General features: G+C 45.3%; 1 long non-coding RNA gene across 1 annotated transcript; it reads left to right on the top strand.

Annotated features, from left to right (window-relative positions):
* Positions 1–1267: 1267 nt before the first annotated feature.
* Positions 1268–2040, top strand: LOC143274444 (uncharacterized). The gene is made up of 2 exons (XR_013053089.1): positions 1268–1385; positions 1794–2040. It is a non-coding gene; the product is annotated as an uncharacterized LOC143274444 (long non-coding RNA).
* The last annotated feature ends 6725 nt before the right edge of the window (positions 2041–8765 follow it).

Below are 8765 nucleotides of genomic sequence, written 5' to 3'. Positions count from 1 at the left end.
TGCGCAATGAATATACACTAATAATTATTCTTAAAAAATCATTTGGAGTACAAAAATCATTGCTGTAAATCACATGAAGCAGTCTAAAATGGCCTGAGATAAACTGATTCAAGATTTTAAAAAGTATCAAACCAATAAATTTAAGATGTATGTCATAAATATTTGCTTTCTATGAGGCTTTAATAAATCCAGTGCTAAATTAAGAGTTAGAAGCTATAAATCTTGTCAAGTTTAAGATTAAGTAATGTAGACAGTCAATGATGCTATCCAGAAAGTGAACTGTCTGAGGAGAGGCAGGGTACCAGGCAGAGGAGAGAGGGGGACAGAAGAAGACAGGGGAGTGGGGGTGGGGTGTGCATCTCATCAGAGTGCATTACAGGCACATACGGAAATGTCACACGAAAGCCATTGTTTTGTACAGTCTGCTGGGACAAGTTTGACAAGTGAAGAATCTAAGTGAAGACTTACCTGTGTTGCATCCTGGCCACATGGGTCCGATGAGACAGCAACCTCCATGAACTTAACTCTTAGCCTCTTGGCAATTCTTGGCTTCAGGCCACACTTGCTCACCACGACCATACTGTCTCCAGTTCCCACACAATCCCGCCCCCTTTTGCAGTCACATCATACAGCTAGGAATTGTTCACAGTGCGCCTTCGTAGGGCCTTCTAAGGTTCTGCTTCTTTTCCCCTTAGTCACTCTGGTTTCTGGCAGCAGCTGGAGGACCACATCTGTCATTCAGTCTTACCACGGCGCCTTTTCTCAGTGCTGAGAACTGATGTGGGTGCTCAGGAGAAAAAGAACAGAACGGAGAAGAGCCTTAGAGCTCAGATGCAGCATCCGGCAAATCCCATAACCAGCGGCTTTAAAGAAAAAAAGGGAAAACTAGACTCATCAAGAGAGCTTTAAGGAGGTGGTAAAAGGAAAACCACGGGTGGTCAAACGCACGTTAAAGCTGGAAAAGTGAAAAGAGAGGAAGAGTAGATTGGGAAGGGGCCAGTCGTTCTTCAGAAAACGTTCATTTTCTGTTTCTCTGTGGGTTCAGTCGCTTTATGTTTAGATACTGCTGTGGCAGGAATGTGAAATGCCCCGCCCCTATGTGTTTGAACACTTGGTCCCCAGCTGGTGGCGCTTTTTGGGAAGGCTGCTAAACCTTGGCGAACTGGGTCACTGGGGGCGGGTCTTGAGGCTTTATAGCCCAGACTTACTTCCTGTTCACACTCAGCTTCCGCTTCCTGAATACAGGGCCAGTGTGGTCAGCCAGGCTCCCGCTTCCGTCATGCCTTCCCTGCCTGGTGCCGAATCTTCTCCACCACGGTGGACTGTATCCGTTCCGAACTGTGGGCCAAAATAAACCTTTCCTCCCATAAGTCGCTTTTATCCAGGTACTTTATCACAGCAGTAAGACAGAAATGAAGCCCTTGGCAATGTGATCGCATCGAGATATTTATAAATGGCTGTTTTTCATACTAAAGAAGATACTAACGGATAGCGGGTAGAATCTAGGCCACCAGACCAGACTTGTGGCTTGGAACAATTTCCCTAACCTCTGTACAGATTGCTGTTCTTATCAATATCTAGTTTTATGAAAGGTCAATTACACCTAGCCCAGGAATGAAGGATCAAATGAGCAAATGCATATGTAAAATACATCTTGAGCAACTGTCAAAAATGATGGGTTTTATTTTCACAAATTACACATTAAATATTTGTTTAATTAATTTGTTTAATGCTTGTGTTTGGCAGCTTCCCTTTTCACATTGTGTCCACCCTTCTTTCATCTGTTTTCTTAGGGACACTGGATCCTGCTTTTATTTCTCATCTTCAGTTGGGATCAACATGGTCAGACCACATGTGGCACACACATGGACTTGGTTCACTCTTCTGTGCCTCCTCTGTGCTTTCTTCACTGACAAATATTTATTTAGAATCCCTCCCTGGGGCCGAGGACAGAAACAATGACCTTGACCTCAAGCAGCCTCCATTCCAGTGGTGGTGAAAATAAAGATGGCAATTAAAAAAGTTCAGTCATGAACTTTATGTTACGTTAAATAAGTGTTATGAAATTAACCAGCAGTCACTGGGTATCACTGCCAAGGCAGAGGATGCCACAGTTGATTGAAGAAAACAAAAATGTCCTTACCAGAGTAAGGCTATACTGAAAAGCAGCAATCCGCCACTCGGGAGGTAAAGGGCAGGAGCATCATGAATTCAAGGTCAGCTTAGGTTGCATAGTGACATCTCGTCAAAAAGGAGAGGGCAGGAGGGTGGAAGGAAGGAGAGGAAAAGGAGAGAGATGGGGGCAGGTAAGTAGACAAAAGGATACCTTGTTTAGAGGATCAAAATGATCACAGCACAGAAGGGCACTCTGACTGGCCAGAGAATGTGGACACAGCAGAGATCAGGACTGGGCCAATAATGCTCATCATAAATACCATCTGTTTGCCCCTCACTGAGGGTTGTCCTGTACCTAAGATGGAAATTTGTCGGGAGAGAGAGAAGAGTGGGAAGAAGAGGAGGAAAGGGCGCCACTTCAATGAACACAGAAAAACAAATTAGCCCGACCTTCCAAAAACATCAGCGTGGGGCTTTAGTTTCTTTTCTACTCAAGGAAGCATCTGCCCCAAAATACTTGAGACTAATTCTTCATTTAATTTAAGTTCCTCCACAAGTTCTTTCATTGAAAAATTCAGCTAAATGTAATTGAAAAGGTGAATGTACAGAACTGTTGGAATAAAATGCAAAGCCAGGATATGAAGGAAAATTCTCTTTGCTTTTGGGGGATCCTCCAGAGTTCTCCTTTCTGTCTTCCCTCCAGGAGGCTCTGTTCTGAAAATGACTCCCCCACATCCAGGTGGAGGGACCAGTGGCTTACAGCCAAACAGCGCATAGACCAGCACTCGGGACCCCAGCAGAACTCTGCCTTCTACAGGCATCTGAGGCATCCTTTCTCCTCAACCTCCTATAAGCCATTAGAAACTACAAAATGCTGCTGCTTTGTAGAAACAGTAAGCTGTGAGTCTCTCTCCGAGTTAGGAAAACATCAGCTTCATTTCCTCTTCTGGCTGTTGTCACTAGTGTGCCCTGGGGAGTGGGCATAGACGTCAATCATCGAGCATATAAGGAATGTTCCAGTGAATGGTCTCTTGACCCTTTAATATTGGCTTGAATAAGGAAAGTTTACTCTGCCTGTAGGCAGTGACAAGGATAGAGATTCACAGTTTGTCCAGGGATGGGAATATAGTCGGGGTAGGAAAAGGAGAGGTATGGGGTTTACAAACTCCATTCTCTCTCTAACCCCTGATAACTGTTCCCACTCACATGAACCATTCTACCCACCTGTCACCACATGGGAAATTGGCTCTCAGATGGGTGGAGTGAATCTCCCTTTCCTCTGAGCTAATCATCTGGCACTCACTGGTGCCATAACAGATGTCGTGAAGTTCAACTGAAGCAATGACATTTGGAAAAAGTACCTTAAGGCTCAAGGGGGATTTTTGTGTATATAATTTCATTTTCTCATCACAAACACACTCTAAGGTCTCATTTTCCACATGGTCTAGAAGCAAGATCCAGAGCAACTAAAAGATTCATGCCAGATTTCAGAGAGATGCCGAGACAGACTTGAACCTAATTCTCATGATTAGAGTATCAGATCAGAGCCCCCGACAGATCCTCTACAATATTCTGCAGTAAAGAGTGCTGGCGTGGAGGTGTGTGTCACAGACCCATGTCAAAAACCTGACACTTAGGAAAGTGTGTAAGCAAGCTCCAGAGCTGTGGATGAAAGCTGTGCAGCAATATGGAACAGAATTCTGTGATGCTGAAGTCAGGAGGGTCATGTGGAGCTGGGAATAGGTGCTCACCTGGGCGTTCCTGTTCCGTTCTTAGCCCAGGTTCCGGATTTACAGCAGTTGTCACATTTCATGGCTTCTTTCTCTGCCTTGTGCTTTGATTAATCACTCCTTTCATGATTCGTATTGCTTAATTGCCTTCCAAATGGGTTATTTCTGGTGGCAACCTTCCGAAGGTAGGTTTGCAGGTCTCAGAAGTGTCTTAAATACAATGCTACAAAGCTACAACTAAATGAGACATCGTCTTCTGAAGACACCAGACGTGGGGGAGGAATGGGTGCTGATAGTCTGAGTAAGGATGTGTCACTGATTTTCCTGTGCCCAGAAATGGTGCGCGTCTCTACTGTCTAGGTGACCACTAGCTCCTGTGACCATTGAACATTTTAAATAGGGTCAGTGCAACTTGGAATTAAAATTTCAACTTTATCAAATTGAAGTTAATTTAAAATTGTGCATAAGCAGGCACCTGTGTTTGCGGTCCATCCATTACCTTTCTTGTTGCCATGACAAAATACCTAGAAAAAACTACTCCAAGGGCTGGAGCCCTAGCTCCAGTGAAAACTACATACTGCTGTTACAGACAACCTGACTTCAACTCCCAGCACCTGGGGTGGGTAGCTCACAGCCACCTGTAACTCCATTGCCAGATCAGATCTCCTCTACTGGCCTCAGTGGGCATCTGCATTTACGTGTACACACACACACACACACACACACACACACACACACACACACCTTTTAAAAAGCTACTTAAGGGAAGATCGTTTTATTGGGCTCACAGTTTGAGAATGTAGTCCATTGTGGTGGACTTCATGGAGGCCAGAGTATGAATTTCAGCTCACTTTCTCCTTTCTCCTGGAATGGTACTGGGAACATTTATGGTGACTCTTGCCATGTTAGTGAGGCTAATCTAGGCTCTTCCTCACAGACATGCTCAGAATCCTGCCTTCTAGGAGACTGACTCTACATCCTATAATGTGACAGCGCTTACCACCACGGGTGGCTGTCATGTTGGACTGTCTAGGACTCCCCCGAGGGGACCCTGGATCTTGCTTCCGCCGCCCACATTTCTGGGGCTCTGGATATGCCAGTTGAGCTCCCTGAGTTGAATTTTCTCACTTATGAAGTGAGCTGCCGAGTTTCTTTTCTCCGCAGCTACCATGATGATTTAGTAGGATATCAGATGTTTACTGTCTAGAATGCTGGGCACATAAAACGGAAACCAATTCTGTGAGAGCTATCAATCCTGCATACCCAGTAGTGCGGATGAAGATCTAAAGCACATTTTGCAGATTAGGAACAGGGGAGCATTTATTTCTTCTTCTGAGCTTTTGTGGGTAGAAGAAACCCAAGACCAGTTTACCTGGGATTTATCCATCTAGTGCTATCTATTCCAAAGCACATCAGTGAGGGAGGCTTATAGGGGATTCCCACCAACTTAGAACATATGTTAGGGTATGTTGAGTCCAGGAGTCTTCTGTATCCAGGTAGGTATTTTAACAACTTCCTGGGGCCATCAGTTCTATTCTCATACCTTTAAAGGGACTTTGTGTAGAATTATGGAGTTTCCAGAAGTTATCTTCCAGGTCTGAATCTGCATGTTTTTCCTCTGCCTGGTTGTTGTCTTAGGCCTATAGTAATACCACCTTGCCTGCTCTACCTATTTCTTCTCCCTTTGACACTTCTTTAGAAGAAAGTGACTTAACGTCACTCCATACTTGGAAATCTTCACCCCATTCTTCTCTGTGGGACTGCAGCACATTTGGGATATCTTTGTGGTTTACTTCCTCTTTGAAATCATAGATTTGCATCTCTAGAAGTTCTTATGGTCTGATATAAATCCTTGTGTGTAACAGTATTAAAATTGTTTGGAAAAGATAATGTAATGACCATAATCAGTGGCGATTGTGATAATAATGATGTTGGTATTGATGATGATGATGATGACGATGGGAGCAGTCATAATGGTGATAGTGGTGATGATGATGATGATGAAGAGGATGGTAATAATGATGTATGATAACAGCAGTTGGGTGGTGTTAATGATGGTTATAGTGGAGATGATGGCAGCAGTGATACTGATGATGATGATAGATGGACAGGTAGGTAGAAAGATGGATGATAGCTAGCTAGTGGTGGTGGTGAAAGTGATGATAATGATGTTGGTGGTAGTGGTGATGATGACAATTTTGGTGGTAATGATTAATGGTAGTGGTGGTACTGGTACTGAGAAAGATGTTAATAATTATATATGATAATAGTGGTGATGATGACAATGATCATTGTGATTAAACTGACGTTAGCACAGTAGCCACCTTACTCATACCTGAGTTTTTACAGTGTTTATTAGGATATATTTATTTAATCTTTTCCCACTTTACAGATGAGCAGAATGGAATGAATGAGTTTAAGTAATTTCCCCAAGGTGGCTTGGAAGTAAATTTCTTCACTGAGTAGCCACACCTCCTGAGGGCTCAAGTATCTGCTCCCCCAGGACATTTCCCTGAACCTTTTCCCTATGGCTACTGCCATAAGAGCAAATGTTGCTTTGATTCTTGTTGAGTTGGGAACTAAGCCAGCCCCAGGCACTCCGGCATAAACTGCTGAACCTTGGAAACAGGCTTGCATAGCTCCCCAGAACAGGAGCCTGTCCCTGTGGGCCCCAATTCCCAGGCACTTACCCCTCGAGCAGCTGTAGTAGAATGATTTACAACCACTTGGTGTTTTGTAGCAGGAGGCTGAAAACTGCCAATGAGCACCGAGGATACCAATGGCAGAGCCTAACCGAACCTGCCACTTGGGACTTTCTGTAGACTGCTTGCCTTCACCCATGCTGCCTGATCTCCAATGAAGGGCTCAGCTGGTCCCAGGGCAAGCCTACTCTGGTGTGGCTATAAGCTACAGAGAGATCAGAGCTGACTGGGAGAAAATGTATACTGGTGGATTTCATGCAGTGAAATCCCTCTCCACCTCCATTGAGCTTCAGGGTTTCCCCCTTCTCCTTCTTATCTATCTACACATGGGGTCATTTTGCAAATGTCTGTCACTCCCCTTCCCTTTACTGGAACATGTGCTTAAATGTCAGGGATATGGGGTTAGAAAAACTCCTAGCAGTGCCCTAGGAGATCTTGTAGCATAATTGGAGACAAAGAGAGGGAGTATTGGCTTTGCAACGTAATACATGCTGTAACAAAGTAAGTCTGTGGTCCTGGGGAGTTACTGAGGCACAGGAGAGCAGGATACCATGCCACTTGGGGAGACTGAGGTCTGCATGAGTGGGATGCAGGCGGGCTGTGCTTCTAAGAGTCACCGGTGCACTGTGAACAGCTGCCTCACATTCCTGCCACCAGCCTTCCCCACCATGATGGACGACGGTACCCTCAAATGAGCCAAAATGAACGCTTCCATCCTTAAGGGAAGACGTTTCTTCTGGCAATCATTTTGTCACAGCTATGCTGTTTACTGCAAGCTTCTAAGCTGGTGGAGACTCAACTCCTTCACCAGGGAGACAGTGGGACAACCATGCCACTTCTGAGGTCAGAAAGAAGAGAAAATAAGATGACACCGGTTGAGTTGTGGAGAGCCCTCCACCTCCTCACCCTTCTCCATGCTCCAAGAACTGAACCCCCAGGCCACATAACCTCCAGGCTTCTTACTCTTTGGCTGTAGTGATGTTGGTCCATGGGCCACACTGTAGGGGTTGAGCAGGGACTATTATCCCTTGCCTCTTCCTTGTACTACTGTGAGTTGCTTTGGCCACAGCCATGATTCTGAGGGGCAGCCCCTTCCCAAGCTCCTGCTGCTCTGCAAATCCTCTGCACTATTGTGTCCACTGTGAGCAGGACAGTCTCACCTCACAGAGCAGTAGCACACCCCTCTTTTTCTTTTAATTTAATAACCTGATCGCCTCCAGCTTGTGTTGTCCATATACTCTGGAGTGTAGAGTCATCTACTAGAGCATGGTCAACCTACAAGGAGCCACACACTTGAGGAAAACTGACTCCCTCTCCAGGAAACCATCAACCTCTCATAACTCCTCAGTGAGGGAAGAGGGCTGACGAAAGCCTTCCTCCTCCATGCTGGAGTGATGACTGCTAGATCTTGTGCATGTCTTATACAGGTGACCACAGCTGCTGTGAGTTCACGAATGTGGCAGTCCTGTTCTGTCCAAAAGACACTGTAACAGTCCTCTCGAACCTCTGGTTCTTACAGTCCTTTTGCTCCCTCTTCAGTGATGATCCCTGAGCCTTGGGGAAGGGGTGTGATAAAGATGTGACTAAGTACTCCACAGTCACCTCTATGTACTTCATCCACTGCACAAAGACATTTCTCTGTAGAGGTCTGAGAGCTGCACTAATTTTACTTCAGGACTGGTCAAACCTGAAGAACCCGGAGTCCCATTTATTTTTTGAGACAGTGTCTCTCATTGGCTTTGCGATAACCAATCCAGTTGGCTTCCTGGCCTGTAAGCCTCAGAGATCTGCTTGTTTCCATGTCCAGTCCCAGGATAGCAAGCATGCACCACTGTGCTGGATAAAATTCAAGTCCTCATGCTTATACACTGACCATCATAACGACTGACCCCCAGACCATCATAACGATTGATCCCCAACCCCTGTATTTAAATGCAGGTCTTTGAGAGTTGTACCATTCTACAGTGTTACCACCCGTTTCCCTGTCCAACCCTAAAGAGGCATGGGTGGTATTCTACCCTGTGACCTCCATGCTCTTATCTAATTTGTCAAGACAGACCTGATGCTTGCCACAGGCACCCTGTCCCCTGATAAATACAACCATGACACCCCAAGTTCACCTCTCTGCACAAATGGAGAGGACTGAGGCTGGGTGAGCAAGGACCCATCACAATTAAATTTGCAAATTATTTCCAGAAGCCCCGGAATCAAATCAGGG

The sequence above is a fragment of the Peromyscus maniculatus genome, chromosome 8, assembly GCF_049852395.1.
Source record: "Peromyscus maniculatus bairdii isolate BWxNUB_F1_BW_parent chromosome 8, HU_Pman_BW_mat_3.1, whole genome shotgun sequence".
Classification (NCBI taxonomy): domain Eukaryota; kingdom Metazoa; phylum Chordata; class Mammalia; order Rodentia; family Cricetidae; genus Peromyscus; species Peromyscus maniculatus.
This window is presented reverse-complemented; position numbering and strand designations above follow the sequence as displayed.